The sequence below is a fragment of the Meriones unguiculatus genome, chromosome 3, assembly GCF_030254825.1.
Source record: "Meriones unguiculatus strain TT.TT164.6M chromosome 3, Bangor_MerUng_6.1, whole genome shotgun sequence".
NCBI lineage: Eukaryota > Metazoa > Chordata > Mammalia > Rodentia > Muridae > Meriones > Meriones unguiculatus.
In genome coordinates, this window is record NC_083351.1 from 63,978,169 (window position 1) to 63,993,702 (window position 15,534).

General features: G+C 35.7%; 1 protein-coding gene across 1 annotated transcript in view; it reads right to left on the reverse strand.

The window, feature by feature from the left end:
• The window catches only part of Cntnap2 (contactin associated protein 2), a 2,202,731-nt gene that overhangs the window by 2,042,076 nt on the left and 145,121 nt on the right, over positions 1-15,534 (reverse strand). The window lies entirely within an intron of this gene.

The following is a 15,534-nucleotide window of genomic DNA, read 5'->3' on the forward strand; positions in this document are numbered from 1 at the left end:
GTATCTGTAAAGGGCATTTGGGTTCATAAATCACGCTTGATCCCAAGATCTGGAGAACCTAGAAAAGGCAAGGGTTTTCTTGGAGAACTCTTTATTAGTCCTCGGGTCTAATCATCTCCTAGTCATCTTGTCTAGTATGCATAATGGTATTAAAACACAAAAACTTTGACCACATATACATTCAGGTTATAGAAATAGTGATGGGTAGTTTTTCGATAATATCTAGGATATAAAGTGCTCATTCCATTGGTAACTTTACATATCTTAATATAAAAAGAAAAAAAACTATAAAAGCAACATAGGGACAGAAGTAACTGGTCTACAACTGGTACCTTCTCCACTATTTGCATAACTTGAAATAAACTCCAGAATTACATATCTACTACATGAATATATTCCATAATCCACTAAATGGTATATCAATTTTAATGTTCATCAATGCATCACACTAAAAATAATTAAGTAATTTCCTCCAGGCAAATCCTCACTGGACGTGAACCTTTGCCCATGATTTTTGGTCTTCACCTCCTTTCTTACTCTTCCCAGAATTCCTATACTGTACAAAGCTATGTCAATTCTTTTAGACTCTCTCATTTTGTTCTAAGTATTGAAACAATTTTAATAATTTTATTGTGTTCAGGTATGGCTAAATCTGTCACATTGAAGATAACTTTAAACCCAAGAAGCAAAACAAAATTGAATATTTTCAATGTGGAATGATCCATAGAACTGTTTGTATCTCATTATGTTGAAAAGAAGACCTGATGGGTCTGCTTTTAAGCATTCTTTTCTGGTCACACTATCAATTTCTTTCATCACATTTAAAGTTTAAAACCAAAACAATGCCTGACCCAACCTGAATCCCACCCCATGGGAGAGAGCCACCCCTGACACCATGAAGTACATTGCTATGCTTGCAGGTGAGAGCCTAGCATAGTTGTTCAATGAGTGGCTCCATGCAGCAGCAGATAGACACAGTTACTGAGACACATTTCCAAACATTAGGAGGAGCACAGGGAGATTTGTGAAAGAGTGGGTCCATGAAAAGAAGAACCCGGATGGGACAGGAGCTCCACAAGAAGCCCAACAAAGCCTGTCCTGGGCCTGGAAGGGAGGGGCGTGCAGAAACTGATGCACCAGCTAAGGGCCATGCATGAACTGGATTCAGGCACTTTACACAAACCTAACCAATGAGCAGTTTGGTCTTCATGTGGGTACGATAGCAAGTGAAAAAGGGCTGTTTCTGGCATAGAGTGATTTGCCTGCTTTTTTTAATCACTTTTTCCCTGGAGAGGCTGCCTTGTCAGGACACAGTGGAAAAAGATACACTCAGTCCTCATGCAACTTGATATGCTGGTGTGGATTGAGAGGGGAGCTTCCTTTATCTGAGGAGTAGGGGAGGGTTGATGGAGCAAGACAGAGGGAGGGGGGACTGAGAGAAGAGGAGAGAGAGGGCTACTATCAGGATATAAATTGAATAAATATATAAATAAATTTTAAACATTATAAAAACTAAAAACAATTTAGATATATTTATAAAACAAAAATTTAAAGCCAGAATATGCAGATACACAGAATATATATATACACACACATATGAATGTATTTCTACCTATATGAATACATGCATATACACACACACGTATACATGTAATCTTATTATTCCATCCAGTGCTATCAGCTTCCCTTCAGAGGATCCCTTTCTGATCCTTTTCTATTTTCTTGTTTTCTCTCTCTGCTTAGCAGTTCTTTTTACTGCCTCATATTCAGCTGCAGGAAGCAATTTAAAATCCCTTTTCTCTTTATATTACCGCTCACTTATGAATAGACCTTATAACAAAAACAATTTTTGAACAGATAGAGAACATCATTCTCTCCCCAAGTTAAATTTCATTCCCAAAATGAAAAATCAAGTTACAGTCCCAACCTGTACCTCATCCCGTGCACTTGTCAAGTTTTTTTAGTTGAAAGCAACAGAAACTAACTCTAGATGATTCAAGCATAAAAGAGAATTTCCTGAAAGCTAATTTTGTTAGTTTACAGAACTTGCTGGATGCTTTCACAGACTAGATCAGACAACCAGAAGAAAATATAAGAAATTCAACATCTCGTATTTTAACTGAGACTGTGGGATTCTCATCTTGTTACAGGTAATATGAAATTTTATTGGCATTTAGTTTTGTAATTTGATTTTAATGGAATTGAGGTGTTAAATTAGATGTGTACATACATGCATAGCACATGCATTATGTATGATAATATATTGTGTCTGTTTTGAACACAGACAATTTTGAAAGCAACTTGGCTTGAAACCTTATTTTTTTTTTCTATCTAACCTTAGTTATTATTGGCAATTGATAGTTGTTGGGACAAGGAGTATCAGAAGTTAATTTTTAATCTAAATAATAGAATAGGTCTTTGTGCATTAAAATAAAATATGTACCATGATTTTTCTCATGATGTTATACTATTTTGAATTATTTTAAGAGAATAAAATTTGGAGAGAAATAGAGATAAGGAATAGAGAGAGAAGCTAGAAGAATAACAGAAGGAAACAAAAAAGAAAAAAAATAAAAATTATGCATGATAACTTTTTGTATTACACATTTCATTATGTTCTCTTGAGTGACTACTATTGAAAATGGAAAAAAATTAGAAACAAGGTTAAGAGGAAGAGAAGAGGAAAGGTAAAGCTGTCAAAAGAGAGAATGACTTATTTTAAACAGGAGGCCTCAGATTATTTATTATTTGTTTACAGAGTGGTACACATTTCTATATCTCTCCAAGCCTTCATTTAGCTTGTTTGAGTGTCATTTTGTGAAAGTGTAAGCAAATGAGCTGATTTGTCCCTCAAGCTCAACTACACATGCATGTACAAATGAAGTACATGCAAATGAACATGATCCTGGCATGATGGGGATGAATGTAGGCATGGGAACTCCTGGAAATTTTGTGTGACATGGAGATGTAATCAACTGTTCAAAAATCAGAGTGGATACCTCAACAAGTACTGTTGCTGTTTTGAGGTGATTTCTGAATGTATGCACCCCTTGCAATCATGACCCATCTATATGTATTCTGTGCACATCAAAAGAATGCCCTGGATTGGATGTCTAACGTTTTTAGTATGAATATTTCAACAATCACAACATCATTTCAAACCTGGATTCTTTCATTCTGACACTGTTTTCTGTAAAGCTTCTTTGTGTTTTAAAGTATTTCAGTGGTAGTGTCCGTTAGAAATTCTATTTGTTGGTTGATGAAATTTGAAGAGTAATTACTGGTGCAGTGTTACAATGCTTGGCTTGCTTATCTGTAATCATGATAGGAATTCTGACATTGTGCACCCTATCAATACACTGGAATTTACAAAAGATGTGTGTGTTTATGCAAATGTGTCACACACACATGTATATGCATGCATCTTTTTCCTATATCTTGGAAATCAAACACATTAACATTGTTAATTAGGTTTCTGGAAACACTATTAATATCATTCCTTTAGTAATTCACTTTTCCAAATACTATATAGGTGAGAAGACCCAAATGATTGCTCTCTTTTAAAAAAGTATTTTCTTTATTAGTAGCAATATTAATATTTATTACAGTTTATTCTCTCCTTAATCTATTTTTCCTCCTTGTAGAATTACTGTTCCAAAATTTAAAAAGATACATTCCAAAATTCTAAGGAAAATATGTTTGTGTATTATGGAAATCAATCTCTACCTGAATCAAGATAATATTTATTTTATATCTAAGAGACTGCCTTCATTTCCATCATATTTTGCCAAGAGGGAATAATTTTGAGATGTAGACTCCATTTGTGTTACTGAGAACTCTGCATCTTGTCAGAAGTTGTGAATAATACAAACATGACTTAGCAGAAATTTTAACTTCTGCGTTGGGAAGAAAAATTCATTGGTACATTAGTAATGTTTAGAAGATGTTGTGACTAAGAATTCTTAGCTGGCTTACAGATGAAATTTTTGATCATGAAAACTGTAGGAGAATTTCAGAGCAATTGTTTATTCATTTTATGGTGTAATTTCCCCCCCATCCTCATATAGATAGATAAAGTAAATTATTACTCTACAACGATTATTTTTAATATGTGCTGTTCTGGAAAACGATGAGAAAGAACAGCTTTAAATGACAACAGCACAGCAAGAGAAGGAGTTATACAAGATTTAAAAGAATATTTCAGATAAAATTGTGATTTTCTTTTAGCATCAAAATGATGTTGTCAGTGATGTGTTACCTATAAAACAGGAACTAATGTGGAAATAATGAAAACAAATGTCTTTGCAATTTTACTGCATGTTTATTTTAATGACACCACACTGTGTTCAGAATGAAGCTGAGGTAATAGTTAGGTGCATATAGCTGAGAAACCAGGATTATATGAGCCCATCATTTTCATAGCCCACAGTGATGTGCCGGAAGGACATGGTGACACTTAGAGGATGAGAAACCAGGTGCATTGTTTATCTTTCCCGGAATATTCTGACCCTTGAAATATAAAAAGTGAAATTTGTATTTAATTAAATACTATATACATTTTTCCTCAGAGAATAGACTAAATATGAAAATCTCTGAATGTAAACATGTTAAACCATATTAGTTCTTTTTAACTTTTACCATTAAACATGTTAAGTATAAATATATATACATAGTGTCTGATTATTATGCTCTAGCCCTTAAATATTTCATTATTGTCTATATCAGGAAAAATAGTTATCATTTTAAATAGTTCATTTCTTGGTTACTAAATAAACACCCAATTGGACAATATGTTGTGAGGCTTGGAATCTATGAAAATGTATAGCCTGTGTTCATTGTATACAGGATATTATTTGCATATGCCATATTTGTTTATTTTGCTCATACTAATTTCTCAATAAATGTCCAATAGATCAAGGGAAAGTAGCTGGATTAAGTGAAGAGCTTTACTGAATAAGACGGTGTAAGAGTTGTTGCTAGAAAATGCTCCCAGCTTCTGAGAACTGAATGGTACATCTACCATAGATGCTGCTTTTCCAAGCATGCTGAACCAGCAAAATTCCTGTGTCTTGATCATTCCCTGAGACCTACGTTTAAAGCCTCTAGCATTTTGGGTGTGAAGCAAAATCTATACACACACAGCCTGCCCCCATCTAGGAAACCTTGTAAATCTCCTGTTTTTTGGTTTGCAAGCTGTTGACTTGCATTTTCTACTTCACAGAATGGAACACAATCCAAGAGAGCACCCCAGGAAAGCTTCCTCCCTCTGGAATTTAATCTGAGAAATTTGAAAAATATAACTAAGCGTGAGACTTTTCCTGAGGCGATGAAGTCAAGTAAAACAAGCACAGACATGTGAAGGTCTTCTGAACAGCGTAGTGCACTGCTCATTGGAAAGGGCAGGACAATGGAACAGGCACACAGAGATGAGAACAGGAAAACACACATGTAAAACCTGCCATCTTTGTTGTCTGCAATTGTCATAGCCTCAGTTCTGATAGGTTAATTTCTGCCTTTCATGTTCTTTGATTTCTAGGGGTGTTCATTAATACTTCTTGTAACCTACTCCCATATGTATATTTTAAAATATTTTGAAGATTTATCAGTCTCACAACAAAAGATTTCTAATAAAAAACCTGGACATGTTAGCAGTTTGTTTAATAAGGAAAAGCAACTTACTAACTCTTGAATGCAGCTAAATGTGTGTGGTTTAATAGTAAATAAGTGGAGTTGTCTGAATGATTTTCTTCAATTACAAGCACAAAAAGCAGAAAAGGTAACATGAAACATAGTTGTCCCATTATTTAATCATCTTACAAATAGACATTTTCCTGCAAATTTCATGACTCCCTTGTACTTAATTGCTGAGTAGTATTCAGTTGTGTAAATGTAGCACAATTTCTATATTCATTCCTCAGTTGAGGGGCATCTGAGTTGTTTCCAGATTTTGGCTATTATGAATAAAACTGCTACAAACACGGTTGAGCAAATGTCCTTGTTTTGTACTTGAGCATCACTTGGATATATGCCCAGGCATGGTATAGCTGGATCTTGAGGAAGTGCTATTCCTAATTGTCTGAGAAAGTGCCAGATTGATTTCCAAAGTGGTTGTACAAGTCTGCATTCCCACCAGCAATGGAGGAATGTTCCCCTTTCTCCACAACCTCTCCAGCATGTGTTGTCACTTGAGTTTTTGGTCTTAGCCATTTTGATGGGTATAAGGTGAAAATTCAGCATCATTTTGATTTGCATTTCCCTGATGACTAGGAATGTTGAACATTTAAAGATCATCCTGAGTGAGGTATCCCAGAAGCAGAAAGACACATATGGTGTATACACACTTACAAGTGGATATTAGACATATGATATAGGATAAACATACTAAAATCTGTACACCTAAAGAAGCTAAGCAAAAAGGAGAACCTGGGGTAAGACTATCAATCCTCACTCAGAAAGGAAAAAGGGATGGACATCAGAAGAGGAAGAAAATAGGGAACAGGACAGGAGCCTACCACAGAGGACCTCTGAAAGACTCTACCCAGCAGTGTATCAAAGCAGATATTGAGACTCAGATCCAAACTTTGGGCAGAGTGCAGGGAATCTTATGAAAGAAGGGGGATATAATAAGACATGGAGAGGACAGGCACTCCACAAGGAGAGCAACAGAACCAAAAACCTCAGAGTACAGGAGTCTTTCCTGAGACTGATACTGCAATCAAAGACCATTCATGGATATAACCCAGATCCCCTACACAGTTGTAGCCCATGGCAGCTCAGTATTCAAGTGGGTTCCCTAGTAAGGGGAACAGAAACTGTCTCTGACATGAGCTCAGTGGCTGGCTCTTTGATTACCCTCTCCTCTGAGGAGAGGGGGCAGCCTTCCCAGGCCAGAGGAAGACAATGTTGTCAGTCCTGATGAGACCTGATAAGCTAGGGTCAGATGGAAAAGGAGGAGGTCCTTCCGTATCAGTGGACTTGGATTGGGGAATGGGAGGAGATGAGCAAGGAAGAGTGGGATTGGGAGGAAATGAGGGAGGGGGCTCCTGCTGGGATACAAAGTGAATAAACTGTAATTAATTTTAAAAATTAAAATAAAAAACAGTCATTTTGAAACCTGTTCTGATTTTAGATATATTCCAAAGCCATAGTGATTTCCGGTTGTAAAGGGAGAATTAATGTTGATTCTTACTTTTACTTTTTTTTTTTTTTTTACAATTTACTTTATACTTTTAGTATCAATTCTGTTTTATTATAAGTTGAAGAAATGTAATTACTTCCATTTGTGGCAAGGCATAGAATTCTGTAGATGAAAAGAGCTTCTTTTCATTTTTATTTTTTTTAAAGCTTGTTAATGTAACCTGTTTTATATTGTTTCTGATATTATTTATCCATAATGTGTATTTTACTGATACTGACAGATATATAGTGCTGTCCATAGTAGCTGCATTTGGATTATCATTCTAGAACATAGTACTTTACTTATTTGCTATGATTTATAATTAGAGTAAAATGCATCTTTACATACACACCAAAAGTGCAGGAAGCTTCAAGTATCAGAAAATGAGGTAATACATAAAAATATTTCTATTTGCTTAGAAATTATATGAATGTCTCTTATGTAAACATAACAACTTATGTCCTTGCAACAAAATGCCCAATTTCCAATTTGATTTGCATTGGATCATGTCCACTTCTATATTTTTGTTGAACCAAAATTAACAATGTAGAATTTCTTAACAACAGAAACATACACAAAGGCAATGTTCAATGTTTTGGGTTGGATTGTGTTGTTAATCTGTTAAAGATGCAGGACTGCAGCATCATGGAAGTCCTATGATCCAAGAAAGTTTCTAATCGGGTTTCCTTCCAATATCATTTATGTATGCATGGATTTCTTTTGTATTGAATCCTCCAATTCATCTGTGTGCTGAATTGTATTCAACAAAACAAACAACATTTTTCTTTTCATCCACACTGATACTATTAGTAATGACCTTTTCACTTGCAACAAGATTAATTTGTAGTCAAAACTGAAAAGGGGGAGAAAATGGAAATTTCCCACCAGAGTACTTGTCCTTTTTTCTTCCATTTTCTTTCTTTTGCATCAAACTCATCCTGTTCATTTCCTTGTGGACCTTGTATTCATCTCTAGAGAATATCCCAGTTCAAAGGTCTGTAGCTTTCAGAGTGCTGGACCCAGCCTCAACATGCTACCCATGTCCTACCTTGTGTCCACATTAAATCTCACATACAGTTTTTCCCCTTTGGCTCAAACATAGCTTTTAAAACTTTATCAAAAACTCATAGAAATCAGCTGGAGGCTTGTAAATGTACGTAGGGGCTGTGAAATGTTTGGCAGCACTAAAAGTATTTAAGGAGCCAAATGGCCTTAATTCTTTATAACTGACAAAGGGCTAATATCCAGAATTTTTAAAGACTTCAAGAAGTTAAACAGCAACAAATCAAGTAATCCAAGTTAAAAAAAAAAATGGAGTACAGACCTAAACAGATAATTCTCAATAGAGGAATATCGATCAACAAAGAAACACTTAAAAAATACTCGACGTCCTTAGTCATCAGGGAAATACAAATCAAAACGACCCTGAGATTTTACCGTACACCCATCAGAATGGCTAAGATAAAAAAACTCGAGTGACAACATATGCTCTTTGATAACCCCTGAGGTGGGGGCAACCTTACCAGCCCACAGAGGAAGACAATGCAAACAGTTCTAATGAGATCTGGTAGCTTAGGGTCAGATGGAAGGGGAGGAGGACCTCCCCCAGCAGTGGACTGGGAATGGGTATAGGAGGAGAAAAAGGAGGGGCTGGGATTGGGAGTGAATGAGAGAGGGGGATACAGGTGGGATAAAAAGTGAATAAATTGTAATAAATAAATACATAAAAAATGAAGGACTAAAAAAATACCTGATGTATTTGTTGAGTTTCTAGCATTACACAAAGCAGGGGCACAATATACTGACAAATAGGCCCTGCCAGAAACCCTTGGCTCAGTGTGTCACGGATTGCACTCTTCTTATAGCATAAAGAACATTTTTCTTGAACTACAAATGAAAAACTTTAGTAAGCTGTTGAAACGCAACCGACTTGTGGTAAGTCCACCTTCTCTTCATCCAATTTGCATTCATAAAATCATCTCTTTACATTTATGCGTGTGAGTATTTCTGTATGTGTACTGTCTGTACTTCAGTGTTTCAGAGACGTAGACACATGCAGAGGCCAGAGCACATATAGGATGCCTACTTCTACCACTCTCTGGTTTGTTACCTTGAGATGGGATATTTCACCGAACCATAATTTAGCACTTCGGGCTTGCCTAAGTGGCCATCAACTTTTCACAATCCACTTGTCTCTGTGTCACATCGTTGGGCTTGTACATACATCCAGTCAAGCATGCGTGATAAACCAGATACTGGGGAAGTGAACTTAGGGCTATGATCACAGAGGAAGCGTTCCTAGCCACTGAACTATCTCCCATAAAACTCCTCAACAAGTGTCTTGCTTACTTTATGTCTTAGCTTGCTTCATGTTTTTCTTACGATATACCACTACTGCTAATTACTTATGCAAATTCAGATCTTATTTGAAGTTAATTGCTGAGAAAAGTCAAAGAAATATATTTGTTGACTGACAATTCAGTTATGCCATCTTATGTTGTAAGACTATACTGGCATTATTTTCACTGTTACTTGATAAATATTGATAAACCTTAACTTTAATATACATGTTATGAATTGGTTGAATCCTTTCTTTTTTAATTTTTATTTATTTAATCACTTTACATCCAACCTTAGCCCCTCTCCCTTCTCTCCTCTCAGTAGCACTCCCCCCCCACTTGCCCCATTTTTCCTCTCTTACTCTTCAGAAAAGCAGAGTTCTCTCTACCAACTCAGCCCAGTACATCATCGGCTTAGCATCCTGTGGTCTACGGAGGCAGCTCTGCCAGGAGGAAGTGATCAAATAACATGCAACTGAGTCCACTTGACAGAGTCCTTTCTAACCACCACGGATAGCTGTTAACACCCTAAAGAATCCTTGTATCTTCGCTATTCGTCAAGGACTTTTCACTTTTACATTTTATAGACAAACACAATGAATGCAGATTGACTTCTTCTCAACCACCAGCTACCAAAGTCCACCCAGGATAAAGGAATGGAAATAAGAGGATAGCTTTTTGGGGAAAAATGGTTTACTGGTGAAGAAAGGCAATGACAAAGGGGGATAAATAAATTCACTATATGCATGTATGAAACTCTCCAAGAGTTTAAAATTGTACTGTCTGGTTTTGTTGATCTCAAATTGTGTCTGTTAGTAAGCTCGGAATTCAACTTGTTCAAGTAGGTATTTAATGTGTTTTTTTACGTATTTGATATGAAAGATGGCATATTCCCATACTTCTACATCATTTTTTTCCAGCTTTCTGCCAGAAATAAGAATATATATATAATTATAGATATACTGATTATATATATTATATATTATACATATTATATAATATATAACATATTATATAATCTATTATACATATTATATAATATACAATATATTATATAATATATTATTAATGTATATTAATATATTATAATGCACCACATTATATTATTATGAATAATATATATGATATATTGTATATTATATATGATATAGATAATCAGTATATATATAAATATTGATATTTCTGGTATATGTATTTTAATAAAACCAGTGTTTAAGTGTATGTGTTGCTCATTCTCTTTGTATGACAATCACCTTCACAGTGACCTTGCAGATGGTCTTTGTATTGATTTTCAATAGTCAGAAACGGTAGCCCAACTACAAAGCATGTGCACATTTTAATTGCTTCCATCTATTCTAAGATGCCTTGAAGAACAATATCCAGCCAACGAGGTATTGTTTATTCCAGCATATTTGAAAAGAGGTCAACATTGAAAAGCACATTACTCAAGTCAAATGGTGTTCATCCACATCTTGTATTAATTCACATTCTATGTTGCTTCTACTTTTTGTAGACTTTGTCTGATTAGACCATTACATCATTTTGAAAGAACTCTATTGTCCAGGACTGTTAGTCATTTTGAATTAGAAAAAAACATTATCTTATGGCTCACTCACTGTATGATAACACTGTAGTCGATGAGTGACTCAGCAGTAAACGCATATATCACATTCAAGTCTTGACTTTTAAATATCATTTATCAATGTGGTGAAGCAAGATGCCTAACTCTAAAGTTGCTGAGGTAGAACACAGAATGCTAAAGTGTCTCGTATTTCCAGAAATTTTTTAAAAAGCAAATAAAAAAAAAAACATGACAAAAAGAACATGACTAACTTAAAGAAATGCCTTGGGAATTTTGATTTGAGAGAAAAGCGTCATTATTAGAATCAACAACATTTTCTAATAATGTCAGAATATTTACACCTTGCCCAAGCTCAAAGCCATATGAAAATGTGGAATGCCAAATTTAAAGATGTAAGTCATACATTAGATTAACATAACCCTTAGGAAGACGTGCTGAAATATTATGCCTGAAAGATTCCTGTACCCTATATCTTTAGTTAATCTGTTTTGTGATTTGATTTATTCCATTTTACTATTCTACATTTCTGGTTGTGCATGACAAAATAAATTAAAATTAATGTCAGTTTTATTTTAGAAGCATGATCAAAGATAGTAATAGATTCTCTTGTTTTGTGGAACAAACTTGAAATGTCATTCTTCAAAACAAATTTGTTATTTTAGAATTTCAATTTCGTTATTAAATTATATGAAAAAATACATTGGAGATATTAGTTAAAATCTCGTTTAGACAAAATATCTGATTTGGCTCAAAATTTGGCCTGTGTTTTATGCCAAGAAAAACTTAACCTCAAACTATTCTTCAAACAAACTAATGTAGAGTATTCATTATAAAGAAAAAATAAATATTTTTAATGCTGTTTCATGTGATGGAAGATAGAACAAAAGTTGAAAGTGTAAAATCAAAGTAATATCATTAAATTTGTTATTTGTTTTAATAGAATTGTAACATATAAAATTAATGTAAAATTTAGTTATACTTAGGAAGCATAATTTTAAGTACTGAAATTTGTCTGGATTCATGTGATTTCATAGAATTTATAGTTGATATATTTTTAACAGTTGCATACATTGGTTTGAAATGTAAGATTGTGTTTTGTATCATTGTGATGTTTCTATGGTCTGTGTAAATAGATTGTCATAAAAACTAGAAATAATATTGTAGTTTATATTGCTCCTTTATTTCATATTTATGTTTAAGAAAGACTCTATTAACCTAGAGTGGGAAACATTGTCTAGGTGGGAAACATTGTCACTAATACAAACAATAAACCAAACAACTATTACTGTAAGAAAATTGTAGCTTTATGTCTTTTCTTTCTTTGCTACTTTGTGTGGGTTTTACTTGAGTTCTTCTCCTGCCTCCTAAAAGTATCTTCTCTGGCTCAGCTCAGCTTTTTCTGGCTAAACTGTTAACCAACTATCTCCTCTTCTCACTCTGTTAGCCTAATTCACTTCCAACGGTCTCCTATTTTCACTCTGTTCAATCTCTTTTCTTTTCTTCTCTAGCCCTACTCAATATTTTCTTCTTCCTGAAACAACCATCTTTCTTTTTTTCTTTTCTTATTAATTTTTTTTATTTTTTGCATTAATTACACTTTGTTCACTTTGTATCCCAGCAGGAGCCCTCTCCTTCATTCCCTCTCAATCCCACCCTCCTTCCCTCACCTTCTCCATTGCTCCTCCCCAAGTCCACTGATAGGGTAGGTCCTCCACTGTTCCATCCGATCCCTAGCTTATCAGATTTCATCAGGACTATTTGCATTGTCCTCCTCTGTGACCTGGTAATGCAGCTCCCCCATCAGGGGGAGGTGATCAAAGAGCCAGCCACTGAGTTCATGTCAGAGACAGTTTCTTTTCCCCTTACTAGGGTGAATACCCCTTGAATACTGAGCTGCCATGAGCTACATCTGAGCAGGGGTTCTAGTTTATATCCATGAATTGACTTTGATTGCAGTATCAGTGTCAGGAAAGAACCCTGTGCTCTGAGTTTTTGGTTCTGTTGCTCTCTTTGTGGAGCTCCTATCCTCCCCATGTCTTATTATATCCCGCGTCTTTCATAAGATTCCCTGCACTCTGCCCAAAGTTTAGCTCTGAGTCTCAATATCTGCTTTGATACACTGCTGGGTAGAGTCTTTCAGAGGCCCTCTGTTGTAGGCTCCTGTCCTGTTTCCTGTTTTCTCCTTCTTCCAATGTCATCCTGTTTGTGTTTCTGAGTGAGGATTGATCATCTTACCCAAGGCCTCCTTCTTGCTTAGCTTCTTTAGGTTTAAAGATTTTAGCATGTTTATCCTATATTATATGTCTAGTATCCACTTATAAGTGAATATATACCGTGTGTGTCTTTCTGCTTCTGGGATACCTCACTCAAGATGATCTTTTCTAGATCCTATCATTTGCCCGCAAATTTCATGATTTCCTATTTATTCAACCATTTTCATAGCAGCTTCATTCGTAATAGCCAGAACCTGGAAACAACCCAGATGTTCCTCAAAGGAGGAATGAATACAAAAATTATAGTACATTTACACAATGGAATACTACTCAACAACTGTCTTTCTAACTCTACTCTCTGACCCTACTCTTCTCTGATCCTACTCAAAACCTATTCCAACACTGCTCTTTCTTTCAGCCTCTGCTGCCTACTTTTAAAATTTTTATTCTTTTCACAATTTATTCACTATATATCCAGACAGAACCTCCTCCCTCAACTCCCCCAAATCCCACCCTCTCTTTCTCTCTCTTCTTCAGTATTCCCTTCCCCTTCCCCTAGTACACTGAAAGGAGAAGTTCTCCACCATTGTCATCTGCCCATAGCTTCTTAAGTCTCATTCAGGACTGCCTCTTCCTCTGTGTCCTGGCAAGGCCACATTACCAGGGGCAAAGGATCAAAGAACAGCCAACCAAGTTCATGATAGAGGCAGTCCCTGCCTCCCTCACTAGGAGATCCACATGGAGATTGAGTTACCAACTGGCTACATCTGAGCAGGAGGTCTAGGTCCTTTCAGTGCATGGTCTTCTGTTGGTGCATCAGTCTCTGCATGAACCCTTGGGTTCAGAATCTTTAGCTTTGTTGGTCTCCTTGTGGAGATCCTGTCCATTCCATGTCCCTCTATCTTCACACTCCTCTTCTTTCATAAGACTCTCTGCTCTCTGCCCAAAGTATGACTGTGAGTCTCAGCACCTAATTTTATCTCCTGTTAGGGTAGGCTCCCATTCTGTTTCCTCTCTTCCACTGCTTCTTAGACTTTTGGCTAAGATCAAGTGTCGCCTCAGCTGGCTTTTTAATATTCTCTCTTGTTCTCAGCAATCAATGTGCCAACTGACTTTGATTGTCAATTGGAGATCCTCTAAAGGGGTAGGCACACAAAATAAATCATACTACAGAAAATGGTGAGCATTTTGTCAGTTGGGACTCAACAGTCTGAGGTCTTACAATAGAGTGACTAATTTACATATTTTGCATTCTTAAAATATTTCATATGTATGTTACTTTTGTAGTCTAAAGGAACAAAAAGTCTCCTAATTTTAGACATTTAGAAAGATCAAATATGATGAACATCAAAGTACCAGCAATAGAGCAGTGTAGACATATCCACACAACTCTCCATTTTCCATAAACAGTCTTTCATGCTACAAATACTGCGGATGAAGCCCCACAGTGGAGGGCAATTGGGACAGCAGTAAATATGAGAAAAACCATGATAAGAACAACTTTAGGCTTAGGAAAGGCAAAATCATGTATGCTTCCAATTTTGGAGAAGACAGATTTTAAGCCATATACCAAGGTATCGCTATGCCTCAATTGGCCTTAGAATAAAATATGTCATAAAGAAGCCTGTAGTGTCCCTTCTTTGTGAGAATTTTGTATTGAAATTAGTAAACATGGTCATCCCTTGGCACCAAGGGATTTGGTTCCATGACATATCTTCCATCCCAGAAAAGCAAAGACTCAAGAACTTACAACTCTCTTACGGACAATATCTTATCTTTGAACAGAAGCTTTGCAAATGAAAATTATTGAAATCATATCTGTATTCTTACAGATGTTAAAATGAGTGCTGGATGAAAAGATATTAAACTGTAGTATTCATAAAATAATTACAAGAAAACATTATATATGTTTAGTGCAGACATATAAACAATATGGCTTATTGTCTCTTAGCAAATTCTTGACTTCAAGGATGCAGAAATCAGATGCAGAAGGGAGGTAGCAGTGCTGCTTGGCTAAGGATCAGGTCTGTGGGTCAAGAAATTCAGAATCCGGAGGATTCTGAAACCACTGGGCTCATGTTGTTTTTCCAGCCTAATCCATTACTGCTAATAATTTTGAAATGATTTCATAAACAGTATAAAATGCTACAATTTTCTGACTGTCATCAGAAACCAACTGTAATTTTTTCTCTATCAATAGTGAAGCACACTGACTAAAATTGT